Below are 21440 nucleotides of genomic sequence, written 5' to 3'. Positions count from 1 at the left end.
TCTCCGTCAGTGTGTCAATTTCTGGCGCTGTTGTTTGAAAAGTAGCAGTGTACGGGGCAGAAGTGGTCCTCCCCTTCGATATCATCTATGATGCACCTAAAGTGCACATGTAAGAGGGAAAATAGGCTGATCTAGATCGGCACGACGACTTAGACACACTAGAAGAAGAGTGTGATATAGCTCTAGCATGTTCCACCTTTTATCAGCAACATGCTCGGCGCTACTAGAGTAAGGAAGTTCAGGGAAAATCATATAATGTGGGCGAGCTTGTGCTCCACTTCCTGGAGAAGAAGAAGAATAAAATTGCACTTAAATGGGAGGGCCCTTAATTGATGAAGTACTTGTAGGAGGAGTTTATCGCCTTCGCAACCCATCAGATAATCGCCTTGAACCAAACCCATGGAACGCAACTCGTCTTCGGTGCTTCTACGGCTAGACTGGTGTCATCAACTTGCCTAGTTTTTTCTTTTCTCTTTTAATTTTTTTGTACCTTTTTTTTATTTTCTATTGATAACCATATCCAAGGTTATGTTCGGCTAAACCGAACTACGTTCACGAATATGTATTTTTTGGTAACAACTGTGTTTTTTTAATAAAAGCTCATCAACATACACTTGTGCATCTTCCTTTTTTGCCTTTTTGTTGTACGCACCCTTCCTATATTTTAAAGCCACCATCTGCATCAATTTGACTTAAGATTTAGCCAATCTGGGTTGCCTTGCTCATGTGCTTGTCCTCTATGTTCCGATTGTTTGGCTAGAGGGTAAAGGGATCACCTCTGTGATTGTTATGACCGGGTGACCCAGATACGTACCTCAGATGGGTGAAGCCGAAAGCTAGGGTTCTTAAGGAAATAATTGATCGGCCGCAAAGGGAGTGAAAATAATTAGGTGATTATCACCCGCATTCTATGGATATTCGGTTATCATGTCTACGTTAGCTCGTAGGACAAATTTTACCTACCACTGGTGGTAGTTACCGCTGTTGGAAATATGCCCTAGAGGCAATAATAAAGTAGTTATTATTATATTTCTAGTTAATGATAATTGTCTATTATTCATGCTATAATTGTATTAACCAGACACAGTAATACATGTGTGAATATATAGATCACAATGTGTCCCTAGTGAGCCTCTAGTTGGCTAGCTCGTTGATTAATAGATGGTCATGGTTTCTTGATCATGGACATGGGATGTCATTGATAACAAGATCACATCATTGGGGAATAATGTGATGGACAAGACGCAATCCTAAGCATAGCACTAGATCGTGTTGTTCGTCTGCTAAAGCTTTTCTAATGTCAAGTATCATTTCCTTAGACTATGAGATTGTGCAACTCCGAGATACCGTACGGGTGCTTTGGGTGTACCAAACGTCACAACGTAACTGGGTGATCATAAAGGTGCACTACGGGTATCTCCAGAAGTGTGTGTTGAGTTGTACGAATCGAGATCGGGATTTGTCACTCCGTGTGACAGAGAGGTATCTCTGGGCCCACTCGGTAATCCATCATCATACTGTGCTCATTGTAACTAAGGGGTTAGCCACGGGATGATGTGTTACGGAACGAGTAAAGAGACTTGGCGGTAACGAGATTGAACAAGGTATGGGGATACCGACGATCGAATCTCGGGCAAGTATCATACCGATAGGCAAAGGGAATTGTATACAGGATTGATTGAATCCTTGCATCGTGGTTCATACGATGAACCTACATGGATATCCAGACCCCGCTGTTGGTTATTGGCCGAAGAAATGTCTCGGTCATGTCTGCATGTCTCCCGAACCTATAGGGTCCACACACTTATGGTTCGATGACGCCAGGGTTATAGGGAAATACTGTACGTGGTTACCGAAGGTTGTTCGGAGTCCCGGATGAGATCCCGGACATCACGAGGAGCTCTGTAATGGTCCGTAGTTAAATATTTCTATATAGGAAGTGAGATTTTGGACACCGTAAATGTTTCGGGAGTCACCGGTAACGTACCGAGAGCACCGGAAGGGTTCTAGGGGTCCACCGGGAGGGGCCACCAGCCCCAAAGGCTGGCATGGGCCAAAAGGTGGAACGGAACCAACCCGGAGTGGGCTGGTGCGCCTCCCACCTAGGCCCAAGGCGCAGCAAGGGAGGTATGGGGAAAACGCTAGGTGAGGAGGGGCCCAAGGCGCAGCAAGGGAGGAAGGGGGAAAACGCTAGGCGAGGAGGGGATCAAGGCCCTCCTAGGGCGCCACCCTCCTCTCCCTGCCCTGGCCGCCACCCTCCTAGACATCTAGGGCTGCCACCACCCCTAGGTAGGGAACCCTAGGGGTGCGCACCGTCTCTCCCTCCATCTATTTATACCTGAGGTATTGGGGCTGATTTGAGACACGAACTCCCTCTCTCTCGGCGCAGCCCTACCCCTCTCTCTCCTCGTCCTCCGCACAGCTTAGCGAAGCTCTGCCAGAGAACCACGTAGCTCCACTGCCACCGCGCCGTCGTGCTGCCGGAGCTCTCTCCCTGAACCTCTCCCTCCTCCTTGATGGATCAAGATGCAGGAGACGTCACCGGGCTGCATGTGTGTTAATCGCGGAGGTGCCGTAGTTCGGCACATAGATCGGAATCCACCGTTATCTGAATCGCTGCGAGTACGACTCCATCAACCGCTTTCATAGTAACGCTTCCGCTTAGCGGTCTTCAAAGGTATGAAGATGCTCTACAACCTCTATCGTTGCTGGTTTCTCCATAGATAGATCCTTGTATAGCGTAGGAAAATTTTGAATTTACTACAATCTCCAAAAGTGGTATCAGATCCGAGGTTCTATGCGTAGATTCTATGCACGAGTAGAACACAAAAGTTGTGGGTGTTGATTTGTCAACTTGCTTGCCGTTACTAGTCTTATCTTTTTCAGCGGTATTGTGGGATGAAGCGGCCTGGACCGACTTGACACGTACGCTTACGTGAGACTGGTTCCACCGACAGACATGCACTTGGTGCATAAGTTGGTTAGCGGGTGTCTGTCTCTCCCACTTTAGTCAAATTGGATTCGATGAAAAGGGTCCTTATGAAGGGTAAATAGTCAACATTGTGGTTGTCACGTAGGTGAGAAACGTTCTTGCTAGAAACCCAAACCAGCCACGTAAAACTTGCAACAACAATTAGAGGACGTATAACTTGTTTTTGTAGGGTATGCTATGTGATGTGATATGGTCAAAAGGATGTGATGTTACATATGTGATGTATGAGATTGATCATGTTATTGTAATAGGATTCATGACTTACATGTTGATGAGTATGACAACCGACAGGAGCCATATGAGTTGTCTTAATGTATTGTATGAGATGCAACGCCATGTTGATTACTTTACTTCATCGCTAACGGTTAGCTATAGTAGTATAAGTAATAGTTGGCGTGACAACTTCATGAAGAAACAATGATGGAGATCATGGTGTCATGCCGGTGACGATGATGATCATGGAGCCCCGAAGATGGTGATCAAAGGAGCAAGATGATATTGGCCATATCATGTCAATATATGATTGCATTTGATGTTTATCATGTTTTACATCTTATTGCTTAGAACGACGGTAGCAAATATAAGATGATCCCTCATTAAAATTTCGAAATAAGTATTCCTCTAAGCGTGCACCGTTGCGAAGGTTCATTGTCTCGACGCACCACGTGATGATCGGGTGTGATAGATTCTAACGTTTGGATACAACGGGTGTAAGCCAGTTTACGCACGCAAAACACTTAAGCTGACTCGACGAGCCTAGCATGTACAGACATGGCCTCGAATATGGGAGACCGAAAGGTCGAACAATGAGTCGTATGGTTTATACGATCAACATGGAGATTCTCATCATTGATGACTAGTTCGTCTCACGTGATGATCGGACAGGGCTAGTCGACGTGGATCATGTAACACTTGGATGACTAGAGGGATGTCGATCTAAGTGGGAGTTCATTAGTAATATGATTAGATGAACTTAATTATCATGAACTTAGTCTAAAATTGTCTTTACAAATATTGTAGATCCAATGTCCAACGCAAATGTCCCATTCAACTTCAACACGTTCCTAGAGAAAACCAAGATGAAAACGATGGAAGTAATTATGCGGACTAGGCTTGTAACTTAAAGCTCATCCTCATGGCTTCCAAGAAGGCATATGTCCGTGATGCACTACTAGGTGATCCTCCCGTTCCTGCGGCAACCCAGGACGTTAGGAACGCCTGGCAGTCACGGAGTGATGACTACTCTCTCGTTCAGTGCGGCATGCTTTACAGTCTAGAACCGGGGCTCCAAAGGCGTTTTGAGCAACACGGAGCATATGAGATGTTCGTGGAGCTGGAACATGTTTTTCAAGCTCATGCCCGGGTCGAGATATATGAAGTCCCCGGCAAGTTCTTGAGCTGTAAGATGGAGGAGAATAGTTGTGTGAGTGAGCACATACTCAGAATGTCTGGGTTACACAACCGCTTGACTCAACTCGGAGTTGAATTTCCGGATGATGCGTTCATTGACAGAATCCTCTAGTCGCTTCCACCTAGATACAAAGGCTTTGTGATGAATTACAACATGCAAGGGATGGAAAAGACTATTCCCGAGTTGTATTGAATGCTGAAATCTGCGGAGGTAGAAATCCAGAAAGAGCATCAAGTGTTGATGGTCAATAGGACCACCAGTTTCAAGAAGGGCATGGGTAAGAAAAGCTTCAAGAAAGACGGCAAAGCTGTTGCCGCGCCCAGTAAGCCAGTTGCCGGGAAGAAGTTAAAGAAAGGACCTAAGCATGTGACTGAGTGCTACTACTGCAAGGGAACCGGTCTCTGGAAGCATAATTGTGCCAAGTACTTAGCGGACAAGAAGGCCGGCAACGTCAAAGGTATATGTGATATACTTGTTATTGATGTGTACCTTACGAGCGCTCGTAGTAGCTCTTGGGTATTTGATACCGGTGTTGTTTCTCCCATTTGCAACTCTAAGGAGGAACTATGGAACAAGAGTACGCTGGCCAAGGACGAGGTGACGATGCGCATCGGGAATGGTTCCAAGGTCGATGTGATTGTCGTCGGCACGCTACCTCTACATCTACCTTCGGGATTAGTTATCAACCTTAATAAACATTATTTAGTACCAGCTTTAAGAATGAACATTGTATCGAGATCTCGCTTGATGCAAGATGGTTACTCATTTAAATCTGAGAATAAATGTTGTTCTATTTATATGAGTGGTATGTTTTATGGTCATGCCCCGCTGGTGAATGGTTTATTCCTAATAAATCTCGATCGTGATGTTACACATATTCATAGTGTGAGTGCTAAAATATGCAAGGTTGATAATGATAGTCCCACATACTTGTGGCACCGCCGCCTTGGTCATATCGATGTAAAGCGCATGAAGAAACTCCATACAGATGGACTTTTGGAGTCACTTGATTTTGAATCATTTGACACATGCGAACTGCGCCTCATGGGCAAGATGACCAAGACTCCGTTCTCCGGAACAATGGAGCGAGCAACTGACTTGTTGGAAATAATACATACCTATGTATGCGGTCCAATGAGCATTGAAGTTCGCGGTGGCTATCATTATGTTCTCACCCTCACTGATGATTTAAGTAGATATGGATATGTCTACTTAATGAAGCACAAGTCTGAAACCTTTGAAAAGTTCAAGGAATTTCAGAGTGAGGTGGAGAATCAACGCGAAAAGAAAATAAATTTTCTACATGTGACCGTGGAGGAGAATATTTGAGTCATGAGTTTGGCACACACCTACGGAAATGTGGAATTGTTTCACAACTCACGCCGCCTGGAACACCACAGCGTAACGGTGTGTCTGGACATCGTAATCATACTTTATTGGATATGGTGCGATCTATGATGTCTCTTGCCAATTTACCGCTATCATTTTGCGGATATGCATTGGAAATTTCTGCATTCACTATAAATAGGGCACCGTCTAAATCCGTTGAGCCGACACCGTATGAATTATGGTTTGGCAAGAAACCTAAGTCGTCGTTTCTTAAATTTTGGGGCTGCGATGCTTACGTGAAGAAACTTCAACCAGAGAAGCTCGAACCCAAAGCGGAAAAATGCGTCTTCATAGGATACCCTAAGGAAACTATTGGGTATACCTTCTATCTTAGATCCTAAGGCAAGATCTTTGTTGCTAAGAACGGATCCTTTCTAGAGAAAGAGTTTCTCTCGAAAGAAGTAAGTGGGAGGAAAACATAACTTTCTAGAGGTGAACCTTCGAACTATGAAGAAGCGATGGCGGGCCCGGATTCCAACAAATGGCTTGAGGCCATGAAATCCGAGATAGGATCCATGTATGAGAACAAAGTATGGACTTTGGTGGACTTGCCCGATGATCGGCGAGCCATCGAAAATAAATGGATCTTCAAGAAGAAGACTGACGCGGATGGTAATGTGACCATCTATAAGGCTCGACTTGTCGCTAAGGGTTATCTACAAGTTCAAGGGATAGACTATGAGGAGACCTTCTCACCCGTAGCGATGCGGAAGTCGGTCCGAATCATGTTAGCAATTGCCGCATTTTATGATTATGAAATCTGGCAAATGGATGTCAAAATAGCATTCCTGAATGGCTTTCTTAAATAAGAATTGTATATGATACAGCCGTAAGGTTTTGTTGATCCTAGCAGTGCTAACTAGGTATGCAAGCTCCAGCGCTCCATCTATGGGCTGGTGCGAGCATCCCGGAGTTGAAACATTCACTTTGATGAGGTGATCAAAGTGTTTGGGTTTATACAGACTTATGGAGAAGCCTGTATTTACAAGAAAGTGAGTGGGAGCTCTGTAGCATTTCTCATATTATATGTGGATGACATATTGTTGATGGGAAATGATATAGAATTATTGGAAAGCATCAAGGCCTATTTGAATAAGAGTTTTTCAATGAAGGACCTTGGAGAAGGTGCTTACATATTAGGCATCTAGATCTATAGAGATTGATCGAGACGCCTCATAAGTCTTTCACGAAGCACATACCTTGACAAGATATTGAAGAAGTTCAATATGGAGAAGGCTAAGAAGGGGTTCTTGCATGTATTGTAAGGTGTGAGGTTGAGTACGAATCAACGACCAACCACGGCGGAAGATAGAGAAAAGATGTGTACCGTCCCCTATGCTTAAGCCATAGGCTCTATCATGTATGCCATGCTGTGTACCAGACCTGATGTGAACCTTTCCATAAGTTTGGTAGGGAGGTACCAGAGTGATCCAGGGGTGGATCACCGGACAGCAGTCAAGAATATGCTAAAGTACCCAAAAAGGACTAAAGTTATGTTTCTCGTCTATGGAGGTGCCGAAGAGCTCGTCGTAAAGGGTTACGTCGATGCTAGCTTCGACACAGATCCGAATGACTCCAAGTCACAAACCGGCTACATGTACATTTTGAATAATGGGGCAGTTAGCTGGTGCAGTTGCAAGGAAAGCATCATGGCGACATCTACATGTGAAGCGGAGTACATAGCTTCTTCGAAAGCAGCACATGAAGGAGTCTAGATGAAGGAGTTCATCACCGACCTATGACTCTGTTCTATGACAACACTTGAGCTATTGCTATTGCAAAGGAGCCCAGGTTTCACAAGAAGTCCAAGCACATCAAGCACTGCTTCAACTCCATTCATGGAAACATACAGGATGGAGATATAGATATTTGTAAAGTACATACAGATCTGAATGTCGTAGACCCATTAACTAAGCCAATTCCGCGAGGAAAGCATGATCAACACAACAACTCTATGGGTGTTCGATTCATCACAATGTATCTAGATTATTGACTCTAGTGCAAGTGGGAGACTGTTGGAAATATGCCCCAGAGGCAATAATGAAGTAGTTATTATTATATTTCCAGTGCATGATAATTGTCTATTATTCATGCTATAATTGTATTAACCAGAAACTGTAATACATGTGTGAATATATAGATCCCAATGTGTCCCTAGTGAGCCTCTAGTTGGCTAGCTCGTTGATCAATAGATGATCATGGTTTCTTGATCATGGACATTGGATGTCATTGATAACGAGATCACATCATTGGGGAATGATGTGATGGACAAGACCCAGTCATAAGCATAGCACTAGATCTTGTTGTTCGTTTGCTAAAGCTTTTCTAATGTCAAGTATCATTTCCTTAGACCGTCAGATTGTGCAACTCCCGGATACCGTAGGGGTGCTTTGGTTATACCAAATGTCACAACGTAACTGGGTGATTATAAGGGTGCACTACTGGTATCTCTGAGAGTGTGTGTTGAATTGTACGAATCGAGACCGGGATTTGTCACTCCGTGTGACGTGGAGGTATCTCTGGGCCCACTCGATAATCCATCATCATATTGATCTCAGTGTGACTAAGAGGTTAGCCATGGGATTATGTTTTACGGAATAAGTAAAGAGACTTGCCAGTAACGAGATTGAATAAGGTATATGGATACCGACGATCGAATCTCGGGCAAGTATCATACCGATAGACAAAGGGAATTGCATACGGGATTGATTGAATCCTTGACACCATGGTTCATCCGATGAGATCATCGTGGAACATGTGGTAACCAACATGGATATCCATATCCCGCTATTGGTTATTGGCCGGAGAGATATCTCAGTCATGTCTGCATGTCTCCCGAACCCGTAGGGTCTACACACTTAAGGTTCGATGATGCCAGGGTTATAGGGAAATAGTGTACGTGATTACCGAAGATTGTTCAGAGTCCCGGATGAGATCCCGGACATCACGAGGAGCTCCGCAATGGTCCGAAGGTAAAGATTTATATATAGGAAGTGAGATTTTGGACATCGGAAATGTTTTGGGCGTCACGGGTAACGTACTGGGACCACCGGAACGGTTCCGGGGTTCCACCGGGAGGGGCCACCAGCCCCAAAGACTGGCATGGGCCAAAAGGTGGAAGGGAACCAGCCCAGAGTGGGCTGGTGCGCCTCCGACCTAGGACCAAGGCGCAACAAGGGAGGAAGGGGGCAAACCCTAGGTGCAGGAGGGGCCCAAGGCCCACCTAGGGCGCCACCCTCCTCTACGTGCCCTAGCCGCTGCCCTCCTGGACATCTAGGGCTGCTGCCACCCCTAGGTAGGGAACCCTAAGGGTGCACACCCTCTCTCCCTCCCTCCTATAAATACTCGATGTATTGGGGCTGATTTGAGACACGAACTCCCTCTCTCTCGACGCAGCCCTACCCTACTCTTTCCTCGTCCTCCGCGCAGCTTGGTGAAGCTATGCCGGAGAACCACGTAGCTCCACCGCCACCATGCCGTCGTGCAGCCGGAGCTCTCTCCCTCAACCTCTCCCTCCTCTTTGCTGGATCAAGGTGCGGGAGACGTCATCGGGCTGCACGTGTGTTGAACGTGGAGGTGTCGTAGTTCGACACATAGATCGGAATCCACCTCGATCTGAATCGCTGCAAGTACGACTCCATCAACCGTGTTTATAGTAACGCTTTCGCTTAGCGATCTTGAAAGGTATGAGGATGCTGTACAACCTCTCTCATTGCTGGTTTCTCCATAGATAGATCCTTGTATGGCGTAGGAAAATTTTGAATTTACTACGATCTCCAACAACCACCACTTGCGTTTTGTATGTTGTATGTAGTATCTATAAAATCGGAGAGTATGCACGCACAATATGTAGTATATAATAATGTTTAGGTAGTATATATACTATTTTTTTGGTAGTATGTATCATATTTTGTGTATGCTCTTTTTTACGTACAAAAATATATGTATTTCACAAATATAATAAAAACTATGGGCTAACTTGTAATTTTTTCATGTAACTCACTTTGAAATTTTTTATATATAATATATAAACATAATAAAAATGATAAATTAATATATATACTACCGCATGATAGTTTATGAAACATGTGGGGTAACTACCCGAGGGTGGTAGGATGTATTTTTCCTATATATATATATATATACATATATATATATATATAGTCTATGTGTTTAAAGGATAAGGACACATCGGTAGCCAAACTATCTTCGGTTAAAGGAAAAAAGAGGAAGACCCCTCGCAAGCCACAGCTCCTGGGACGTCGTCAAGAGAAGAAAATTCCAGCATTTGAGGCTAGTTCGGGGGCTACTGAGGGAGTCCGGGATTAGGGGTCCTTGGGCCAGCTACCCATCCTTATGGGTTGGACCCTCTAGCTTGTTCAACCATCGGGAGAAGTATTGGACTCGAGATGGACTGTTCCAAAGAGTTCGCGTGTAATACAAGGAGATTTAGTAATCGACATATTCCTTCTCTATTGTAACCGACCTTGTGTAAACCCTAACACCCTTGGCGTCTATATAAGCCATGGGGTTATTGCTCGTAGGACATATGAAGCTCATTATGAATAGGGTTTAGACCACAACATCGACCTCGCAGTAGATCAACTCTGTATTTTGTACTAGCCCATCAATAACAACAAGACAAGGATGTAGGCTGTTAAGTCCATGAAGATGGCCCGAACCTTGGTAAAACACCGTCTCCGTTGTCTCTTGTTACCCATCGACCTTAGTGTTGGGTAACGTAGCATAAATTCAAAAAATTTCCTACGCGTATTCAGATCTTCCTATGGAGAGACCAGCAAAGAGGGAGGGGTGAGTGCATCTTCATACCTTTGAAGATCGCTAAGTGGAACCGTTACTAGAACACGGTTGATGGAGTCGTACTCGCGGCGATACAGATTGCGGTGTGATTCCGATCTAGTGCCGAACTACGGCGCCTCCACGTTCAACACACGTGCAGCCCGGTGACGTCTCCCGCACCTTGATCCAGCAAGGAGGAAGGAGAGGTTGGGGAAGAACTCCAGCAGCACGACGGCGTGGTGTCGATGGAGAGACGAGGTCTCCCGGCAGGGCTTCGCCAAGCACCGACAGAGAGGAGGAGAAAGAAGGGCAGGGCTGCGCCGAGGGAGAGGGAAAAGTGTGTCCCCCAATGGCCAAAACCCCTCTCTATATATAGGAGGAGGGGGGAGGGCTGTGCAATCCCTAGGTTTCCCTCCCTAGGAGCCGGCGGCCACCAGATGGGAGAGGGGGGGTGGCGGCCAGGGTGGGAGAGGTGTGGCGCACCACCTGGTGGGCCTAATCCCCACCTGCGCCTAGGGTTGCCCCCTCTCCCCACCACCTGCACCTTGGGATGGGTGTGGGAGGCGCACCAGCCCACCTAGGGGCTAGTTCCCTCCCGCACTTGGCCTATCTAGCCTCTCGGGGCTGGTGGCCCCTCCTGGTGGACCCCGGGGCCACTTCCGGTGGTCCCGGTGGTCCCGGTACGTTACCGGTGACGCCCGAAACACTTTCGGTGTCCAAAACCATCCGTCCTATATATCATTCTTTACCTCCGGACCATTCCGGAGCTCCTCGTGACATCCAGGATCTCATCCGGGACTCCGAACAACTTTCGATAACCTCGTATAACAATTCCCTATAACCCTAGCATCATCGAACCTTAAGTGCGTAGGACCTACGGGTTCGGGAGACAGGTAGACATGACCGAGACACCTCTCTGGCCAATAACCATCAGCGGGTTCTGGATACCCATGGGGGCTCCCACTTGCTCGACGGCGATTTCATCGGATGAACCACGATGTCAAGGATTCAATCAATCCTGTATACAGTTCCCTTTGTCTGTTGGTATAGAACTTGCCCGAGATTCGATCGTCGGTATACCTATACCTTGTTCAATCTCGTTACCGGTAAGTCTCTTTACTCGTTCCGTAGCACGTCATCGTGTGACTAACTCCTTAGTCACATTGAACTCATGATGTTGTTCTACCGAGTGGGCCCAGAGATACCTCTCCGTCACACGGAGTGACAAATCCCGATCTCGATTCGTGCCAACCCAACAGATACTTTCGGAGGTACCCGTAGTGCACCTTTATAGTCACCCAGTTACGTTGTGAAATTTGATACACGCAAAGCACTCCTACGGTATCCGGGAGTTGCACAATCTCAGGGTCGGAGGAAAAGACACTTGAGATTAGAAAAGCTTTAGCATACGAACAATACGATCTAGTGCTACGCTTAGGATTGGGTCTTGTCCATCACATCATTCTCCCAATGATGTGATCCCGTTATCAATGACATCTAAGGCCCATGACCAGGAAACCATGATCATCTATTGACTAACGAGCTAGCCAACTAGAGGCTTGTTAGGGACACATTGTGATCTATTTATTCACACATGTAGTACTGTTTCCTGTTAATACAATTATAGCATGAACAATAGGCGATTATCATGAACAAGGAAATATGATAATAACCATTTTATTATTGCCTCTAGGGCATATATCCAACAGTCTCCCACTTGCACTAGAGTCAATAATCTAGGTACATTGTGATGTATCGAACACCCATAGCATTATGGTGTTGATCATGTTTTGCTCGTGGAAGACGTTTAGTCAATGGGTCTGCAACATTCAGATCCGTGTGTACTTTACAAATATCTATCACTCCACTTTGGACATGGTCCTGGATGGAGTTGTAGCGGCGTTTGATGTGCTTCGTCTTCCCGTGAAACCTGGGCTCCTTGTCTATGGCAATGGCCCCAGTGTTATCACAGAAGAGTGTCATTGGACCCGACTCGCTTGGAACCACTCCAAGGTCGGTGATGAGCTCCTTCATCCAAATTCCTTCATGAACCGCTTCTCAAGCAGCTATGTACTCCGCTTCACATGTAGATGCTGCCACGACTTCTTGATTGCTGCTGCACCAGCTCACTGCCCCAGCATTCAAAACATATACTTATCCGGTCTGTGACTTAGAGTCATCCGGAGTTGTGTCGAAGCTAGCGTTGACGTAACCCTTTACGACAAGCTCTTCGTCACCTCCATAAACGAGAAACATTTCCTTAGTCCTTTTCAGGTACTTAAGGATATTCTTGACCGCCGTCCAGTGTTCCACACCGGGATCACTTTGGTACCTCCCTACCAAACTTATGGCAAGGTTTATATCATGTCTGGTACACAGCATGGCATACATTAGAAAGCCTACGGCTGAAGCGTAGGGGACAGTACTCATCTTCTCTCTATGTGCTGCCGTGGTCGGCGACTGAGTCTTACTCAATCTCATACCTTGCAAAACTGGCAAGAACCCTTTCTTTGAGTTTTCCATATTAAACTTCTTCAATATCTTGTCAAGGTATGTACTTTGCGAAAGACCTATGAGGTGTCTCGATCTATCTCTATAGATATTGATGCCTAATATGTATGCAGCTACTCCAAGGTCCTTGATTGAAAAACTCTTGTTCAAATAGGCCTTTAGCTCTCCAACATTTCTGTATTGTTCCCCATCAATAATATGTCATCCACATACAGTACGAGGAAAGCTACAGAGCTCCCACTCACTTTCTTGTACAGACAGGCTTCTCCGTAAACCTGTATGAACCCAAACACTTTAATCACCTCATTAAAGCGAATGTTCCAACTCCGAGATGCTTGCACCAGCCCATAGATGGAGCGCTGGAGCTTGCACACTTTGTTAGCACCCTTAGGGGACAAAACCTTCTGGTTGCATCATATACAACTCTTCCTTAAGGTTCCCGTTAAGGAACGCTGTTTTGACGTCCATTTGCCAAATTTCATAATCATAAAAGGCGGCAATCGCTAACATGATTTGGACTGATTTCACCTTAACTACGGGAGAGAAAGTCTCTTCGTAGTCAACTCCTTAAATTTGTCGAAAACCCTTTGTGAAAAGTCGAGCTTTGTAAACGGTTACATTACCGTTTGCATCAGTCTTCTTCTTGAAGATCCATTTATTTTGTATGGCTCGCCGGTCATCGGGCAAGTCCACCAAAGTCCATACTTTGTTCTCATACATGGATCCTATCTCGGGTTTCATAGCTTCAAGCCATTTGTTGGAATCCGGGCCCACCATCGCTTCTTCATAGTTCGCAGGTTCGCCGTTGTCTAACAACATGATTTCCATCACAGGGTTGCCGTACCACTCTGGTTTGGAGCATGCCCTTGTGGACCTTCGCGGTTCAGTAGTAACTTGATCCGAAGCTTCATGATCATTATCATTAACTTCCCCTTCAGTTGGTGTAGGCGCCACAAGAACAACTTCCCATGCTGCGCTACTATCCTGTTCGAGAGGGGGTGTAATTACCTCATCAAGTTCTACCTTCCTCCCACTTACTTCTTTCGAGAGAAATTCTCTAGAAAGGATCCGTTCTTGGCAACAAAGGTTTTACCTTCGGATCTAAGATAGAAGGTATACCCAATAGTTTTCTTGGGGTATCCTATGAATACGCATTTCTCCGCTTTGAGTTCGAGCTTTTTTGGTTGAAGTTTCTTCACATAAGCATCGCAGCCCCAAACTTTAAGAAACGACAACTTAGGTTTCTTGCCAAACCATAGTTCATACGGTGTCGTCTCAACGGATTTAGACGGTGCCCTATTTAAAGTGAATGCTGCAGTTTCTAATGCGTATCCCCAAAATGATAGCCGTAAGTCGGTAAGAGACATCATAGATCGTACCATATCTAATAAAGTGCGATTACGACGTTCAGACACTCTGTTGCGTTGCGGTGTGCCAGGCGGCGTCAGTTGTGAAACGATTCCACACTCCCTTAGGTGTGTGCCAAACTCGTGTCAAATATTCTCCTCCACGATCAGATCGTAGACACTTAATTTTTCTGTCACGTTGATTCTCGACCTCACTACGAAATTCCTTGAACTTTTCAAATGTCTCAGATTTGTGCTTCATCAAGTAGATATACCCATACCTACTCAAATCATCGGTGAGAGTGAGAACGTAACGATAGCCACCGCGAGCGTCAACGTTCATTGGACCACACACATCAGTATGTATTATTTCCAATAAGTCGGTTGCTCTCTCCATTATTCCTGAGAATGCAGTCTTAGTCATCTTGCCCATGAGGCACGGTTTGCATGTGTCAAATGATTCAAAGTCAAGAGACTCTAATAGTCCATCAGTATGGAGCTTCTTCATGCGTTTAACACCGATATGACCAAGGCGGCAGTGTCACAAGTATGTGGGACTATCATTATCAACTTTACATCTTTTGGTACTCACACTATGAATATGCGTAACATCACGATCGAGATTCATCAAGAATAAACCATTCACCAGCGGAGCATGACCATAAAACATATCACTCATATAAATAGAACAACCATTATTCTCTGACTTAAATGAGTAGCCGTCTCGCATTAAGCAAGACCCTGATACAATGTTCATGCCTAAAGCTGGTACTAAATAACAATTATTAAGGTTTAAAACTAATCCCGATGGTAGATGTAGAGGTAACGTGCCGACGGCGATCACATCGACCTTGGAGCCATTCCCGACACGCATCGTCACCTTGTCCTTTGCCAGTCTCCGCTTATTCTGCAGTTCCTTCTTTGAGTTGCTATTCTGCAGTTCCTTCTTTGAGTTGCAAATGTGAGCAACAGCGTCAGTATCAAATACCCAGGAGCTACTACGAGCGTTGGTAAGGTACACATCAATAACATGTATATCACATATACCTTTAACGTTGTCGGCCTTCTTGTCCGCTAAGTATTTGGGGCAGTTCCGCTTCAAGTGACCCTTTCCCTTGCAATAGAAGCACTCAGTCTCAGGCTTGGGTCCATTCTTTTTCTTCTTCCTGGCATCTGGCTTACCGGGCGCGGCAACAACTTTGCCGTCTTTCTTGAAGTTCTTCTTACCCTTGCCCTTCTTGAAACTAGTGGTCTTGTTGACCATCAACACTTGATGCTCTTTCTTGATTTCTACTTCTGCAGACTTGAGCATCGAGTACAACTCGGGAACGTTATTCTCCATCCCTTGCATGTTGTAGTTAAGGACAAAGCCTTTGTAGCTTGGTGGGAGAGACTAGAGGATTCTGTCAATTATAGCATCATCCGGAAGTTCGACTCCAAGTGAAGTCAGACGACCGTGTAACCCAGACATTTTGAGTATGTGCTCACTGACATAACTGTTCTCCTCCATCTTACAGCTAAAGAACTTGTCGGAGACTTCATATCTCTCGACACGGGCATGAGCTTGAAAAACTAGCTTCAGCTCTTGGAACATCTCATATGCACCGTGTTGCTCAAAATGCCTTTGGATCCCCGTTTCTAAACTGTATAACATGCCACACCTAACCAGAGAGTAGTCATCGCTCTGCGTTTGCCAGATATTCAGAATGTCATGGGCTGCTGCAGGAGCGGGAGGGTCACCTAGCGGCGCATCGAGGACATAAGCCTTTTTAGCTGCTTCAAGGATGAGCTTCGAGTTGCGAACCCAGTCCGATAGTTGCTACCATCATCTTTCAGCTTGTTTTTCTCTAGGAATGCGTTGAAATTGAGGTTGACGTTGGCCATCTACAATATTTATAAAGACAACTTTTAGACTAAGTTCATGACAATTAAGTTCATTTAATCAAATTAAGTATGAACTCCCACTTAAATCGACATCCCTCTAGTCATCTAACTGATACATGATCCATGTTGACTAACCCGTGTCCGATCATCACGTGAGACAGACTAGTCACCATGGTGAGCAACTTCATGCTGATCGTATTCAACCATACGACTCATGTTCGACCTTTTGGTCTCTTGTATTCAGGTCATGTCTGTACATGCTAAGCTCGTCGAGTCAACCTAGGTGTTTCGCCTGTGTAAATCTGGCTTACACCCGTTGTATGCGAACGTTACAATCTATCACACCCGATCATCACGTGGTGCTTCGAGACAATGATCCTTTACAACGGTGCACACTTAGGGGAATACGTTCTTGAAATTTTAAGAGGGGTCATCTTATTATGCTACCTTCGTTCTAAGCAATAAGATGAAAGACATGATAAACATCACAATGCAATCATATAGTGACATGATATGGCCATTATCATCTTTGCTCTTTCGATCTCCATCTTCAGGCATCGCATGATCATCATCGTCACCGGCGTGACACCATGATCTCCATAATCATGTCTCCGTGAAGTCGTCACGCCAACTACTACTATCACTACTACTATAGCTAACCTTTAGCAATGAAGTAAAAGTAGTAAGCACATGGCGTTGCATCTCATACAATAAATTAAGACAACTCCTATGGCTCCTGCCGGTTGTCATTCTCATCGACATGCAAGTCGTGAAACCTATTACAATAACATGATCATTTCATACATCATACATGCAACATCACAACTTTGGCCATATCACATCACAGGTCAAACCCTGCAAAAACAAGTTAGACGTCCTCTAATTGTTGTTGCAAGTTTTATGTGGCTGAATTGGGTTTCTAGCAAGAACGCTTTCTTACCTACGTGACAGCCACAATGATGATATGCCAAAGCTATTTACCCTTCATAAGGACCCTTTTCATCAAATCCAATCCGACTAGAGTAGGAGAGACAGACACCCGCTAGCCACCTTTATGCACGGTGTGCATGTCTGTCGGTGGAACCAGTCTCACGTAAGCGTACGTGTAATGTCGGTCCGGGCCGCTTCATCCCACAATACTGCTGGAAAAGAATAAGACTAGTAGCGGCAAGAAATTGACAAATCATCGCCCACAACCTTTTGTGTTCTACTCGTGCATAGAATCTATGCATAGAAAACCTGGCTCGGATGCCACTATTGGGTAACGTAGCATAAATTCAAAAACATTCCTACGCATAGTCAGATCTTCCTATGGAGAGAACAGCAACGAGAGAGGGGTGAGTGCATCTTCATACCTTTGAATATCACTAAGCGGAAGCGTTACTAGAACGCGGTTGATGGAGTCGTACTCGCGGCGATTCAGATCGCGGTGTGATTCCAATCTAGTGTCGAACTACGGCACCTCCGCGTTCAACACACGTGCACCCCGGTGACGTCTCCCGCACCTTGATCCAGCAAGGAGGAGGGAGAGGTTGGGGAAGAACTCCAGGAGCACGACGGCGTGGTGTCGATGGAGAGACGTGGTCTCCCGGCAGGGCTTCGCCAAGCACCGGCAGAGAGGAGGAGAAAGAAGAGCAGGGCTGCACCGAGGGAGAGGGAAAAGTGTGTCCCCCAATGGCCAAAACCCCTCTCTATTTATAGGAGGAGGGGGGAGGGCTACGCCACCCCTAGGGTTCCCTCCCTAGGTGCCGACGGCCACCAGATGGGAGAGGGAGGGCGGCGGCCAGGGTGGGAGAGGTGTGGCGCACCACCTGGTGGGCCTAAGGCCCACCTGCGCCTAGGGTTGCCCCCTCTCCCCACCACCTGCGCCTTGGGCTGGGTGTGGGAGGCGCACCAGCCCATCTAGGGGCTGATTCCCTCCCCCACTTGGCCCATCTAGCCTCTCGGGGCTGGTGGCCCCTCCCGGTGGACCCCCGGGCCACTTCCGGTACGTTACCTGTGACGCCCGAAACACTTTCGGTGCCCAAAACCATCCGTCCTATATATCAATCTTTACCTCCGGACCATTCTGGAGCTCTTCGTGACGTCCGAGATCTCATCCGGGACTCCGAACAACTTTCGATAACCTCGTATAACAATTCCCTATAACCCTAGCGTCATTGAACCTTAAGTGTGTAGACCCTACGGGTTCGGGAGACACGTAGACATGACCGAGACACCTCTCTGGCCAATAACCATCAGCGGGGTCTGGATACCCATGGTGGCTCCCACTTGCTCCACGATGATCCCATCGGATGAACCACAATGTCAAGGATTCAATCAATCTCGTATACAATTCCCTTTGTCTATCGATATAGAACTTGCCCGAGATTCGATCATCGGTATACCTATACCTTGTTCAATCTCGTTACCGGTAAGTCTCTTTACTCGTTCTGTAGCACGTCATCGTGTGACTAACTCCTTAGTCACATTGATCTCATGATGATATTCTAACGAGTGGGCCCAGAGATACCTCTCCGTCACACGGAGTGACAAATCCCGATCTCGATTCGTGCCAACCCAACAGATACTTTCAGAGGTACCCGTAGTGCACCTTTATAGTCACCCCGCTACGTTGTGACGTTTGATACACCCATATCACTCTTACGGTATATGGGAGTTGCACAATCTCACGGTCGAAGGAAAAGACACTTGACATTAGAAAAGCTTTAGCATACAAATAATACGATCTAGTGCTACGCTTAGGATTGGGTCTTGTCCATCACATCATTCTCCCAATGATGTGATCCCGTTATCAATGACATCTAATGCCCTTGACTAGGAAACCATGATCTCTATTGACTAACGAGCTAGCCAACTAGAGGCTTGCTATGGACACATTGTGATCTATTTATTCAGACATGTATTACTGTTTCCTGTTAATACAATTATAGCATGAACAATAGATGGTTATCATGAACAAGGAAATATGATAATAACCATTTTATTATTGCCTCTAGGGCATATTTGCAACACTTAGATCCACAATTTGAACCCCCTACTCGAGATCGACCAGTTTTGACACACAGAGGTGCCCCGGTATCGTATCACCATCACTTCCATCGTAACTATATATGTTAGTTCGATCTTTAGTTGTTTCGTGATTTAGAGAAATAAATTTCAGATTTGCTTTTCTTAGAATTTTTGCTTTGGGTTCCACCTATCCTTGTAATTGAGTATGCGAGTTATATAATAAAGATTAGTTGAGTTTTGTGGTTTATCTGTGGGCACCCATCATCATAGCATGGCAACAAAAAGAAAGATAAAGATCATATGCTCATCTCATTAGAAGTAACGACTCACACAAAAAGGGTATAAGTGATAAAAGTTGTTGATAGTGAACAAACATAATATTAGTCATTGTTGCAATCTAAGCAAGATTATGATAGAGGAGAGGAGACTCACATAGAAATACACTACCTTGGACATCTTTTATGATTGTGAGCCTTCATCAAATATTATATAATGATCAAGTGTTGATGTAGGACATGGAAGACAACATAATAATCATGGTAGTTTATATTCACATAGAAGTTATATGGTCTTGAATCCTTCAACATGTGATGCTTGCTTTAGATATTTTGCTAGCCCAAAAATTATGCACTAAGTAGATATACTATCTGTGCATCCATAATCTTGAAACCCAGTTTCTTGCCATGAGAGTCCGTAATACCTGCCTGTGGATTGAGTAAGATCCATCAAGTAAGTTTTCATAGGTCCATCAAGCAATAAAATTGCTACCAGATATGTATGATCTTATATTGCAAGGGAAAATAAGTTTTGTACAATCTTGTGATGACAAAGATATAAAGCGACAGAGTGCATAATAAAGTTTGTTGTCATAAGGGGAAATATAAAGTGATGTTCCTTTGCATTAAGAGTTCACACATCCAACGAGTTAAAAGTGCATGACAACCTCTGCTTCCCTATTCGAAGGGCCTATCTTTTACTTTTAGGAGTTTAACTCTTTGCTTGAGTCCATAAAGTTTATCCCTCTTCCAACCTATTTATCCTAAATTAGCAATCACCATGTGTTAAGGAAAGATTCAAATTTATATATCCAAGTGGATGTAGATGAGCATGATTCATTATTGTTGACATTATCCTAGAGGTAAATAAGTTGGGAGGCGAGCCATTCGAGCCCCTATATTCCTATGTGTCCTATGGAAACACGAGCTCTAAAAATATGCCTTGAGCATGAGCAATCATGGAAGATTAGATGATAGTTGAGTATGTGAGCTTGCCGACAAGAAACCTCTTGCATAGACTCTCCTCTGAATTATGATGAATTATGATTGCCCCAGTAACTGAGAAGATGGTTTGTTGACTATCAGTAAAGTTTATGTTTCATACTCCAAAAGTTGTGAATGGATCGTTACTTGTTTATGAGAAGTTATATGATAAAATGCATGTTGTTATGCTAATACTCATGATGCTCTCACGCTCTCTCTCAAATCACGTGCTTACTATTTTCAAGCTCGTCTTCTGCTTAAGGACAAGCAGGTCTAAGCTCGGGGGAGTTTATACACTCATTTTGCATCATCTAAGGGCGAACTTGAATACAACTCACAGAACAAGCTTGTTTTGACCAAGCAAGCAAGCAGGAGCATCTTTCACGAAAAGAGGCTGCTCGACTGGACCACGGCTGAAACTGCCACGCACGGACTTGGTCATCATTTGCTTCCACTTCCCCGCCTTTAGTTGGAAGGTTCCATTTGTCATAAATTACTTATCAAAGATGGGATATCTTGGCTTTCTACCTATGATTGTCATGAATTGAATTACAGTCAAATTTCTTTAAGTTGGAACTGTCTCACGACGTTCTGAACCCATCTCACGGATCGCATTAATGGGCGAACAGCCCAATCCTTGGAACCACCTACAGTGAATTACTATTAACATTTGTGGTGATCCTATCCATTATCCATTATTATCATACAATTCTTATGACTTTTCTCTCTAAATATGCAAGGTACATTGTCGGTGAATACTCACAACATAAGCCATAGGTAGGCTAAATAAGGTAGGAACCGAAGTGTCAACGGAGGGCGCTGGGGGGAGGTTGGTA

This window comes from Hordeum vulgare, chromosome 2H (assembly GCF_904849725.1).
Source record: "Hordeum vulgare subsp. vulgare chromosome 2H, MorexV3_pseudomolecules_assembly, whole genome shotgun sequence".
NCBI classification, from domain to species: Eukaryota; Viridiplantae; Streptophyta; class Magnoliopsida; order Poales; family Poaceae; genus Hordeum; species Hordeum vulgare.
Note: the sequence above shows the minus strand (reverse complement) of the source record.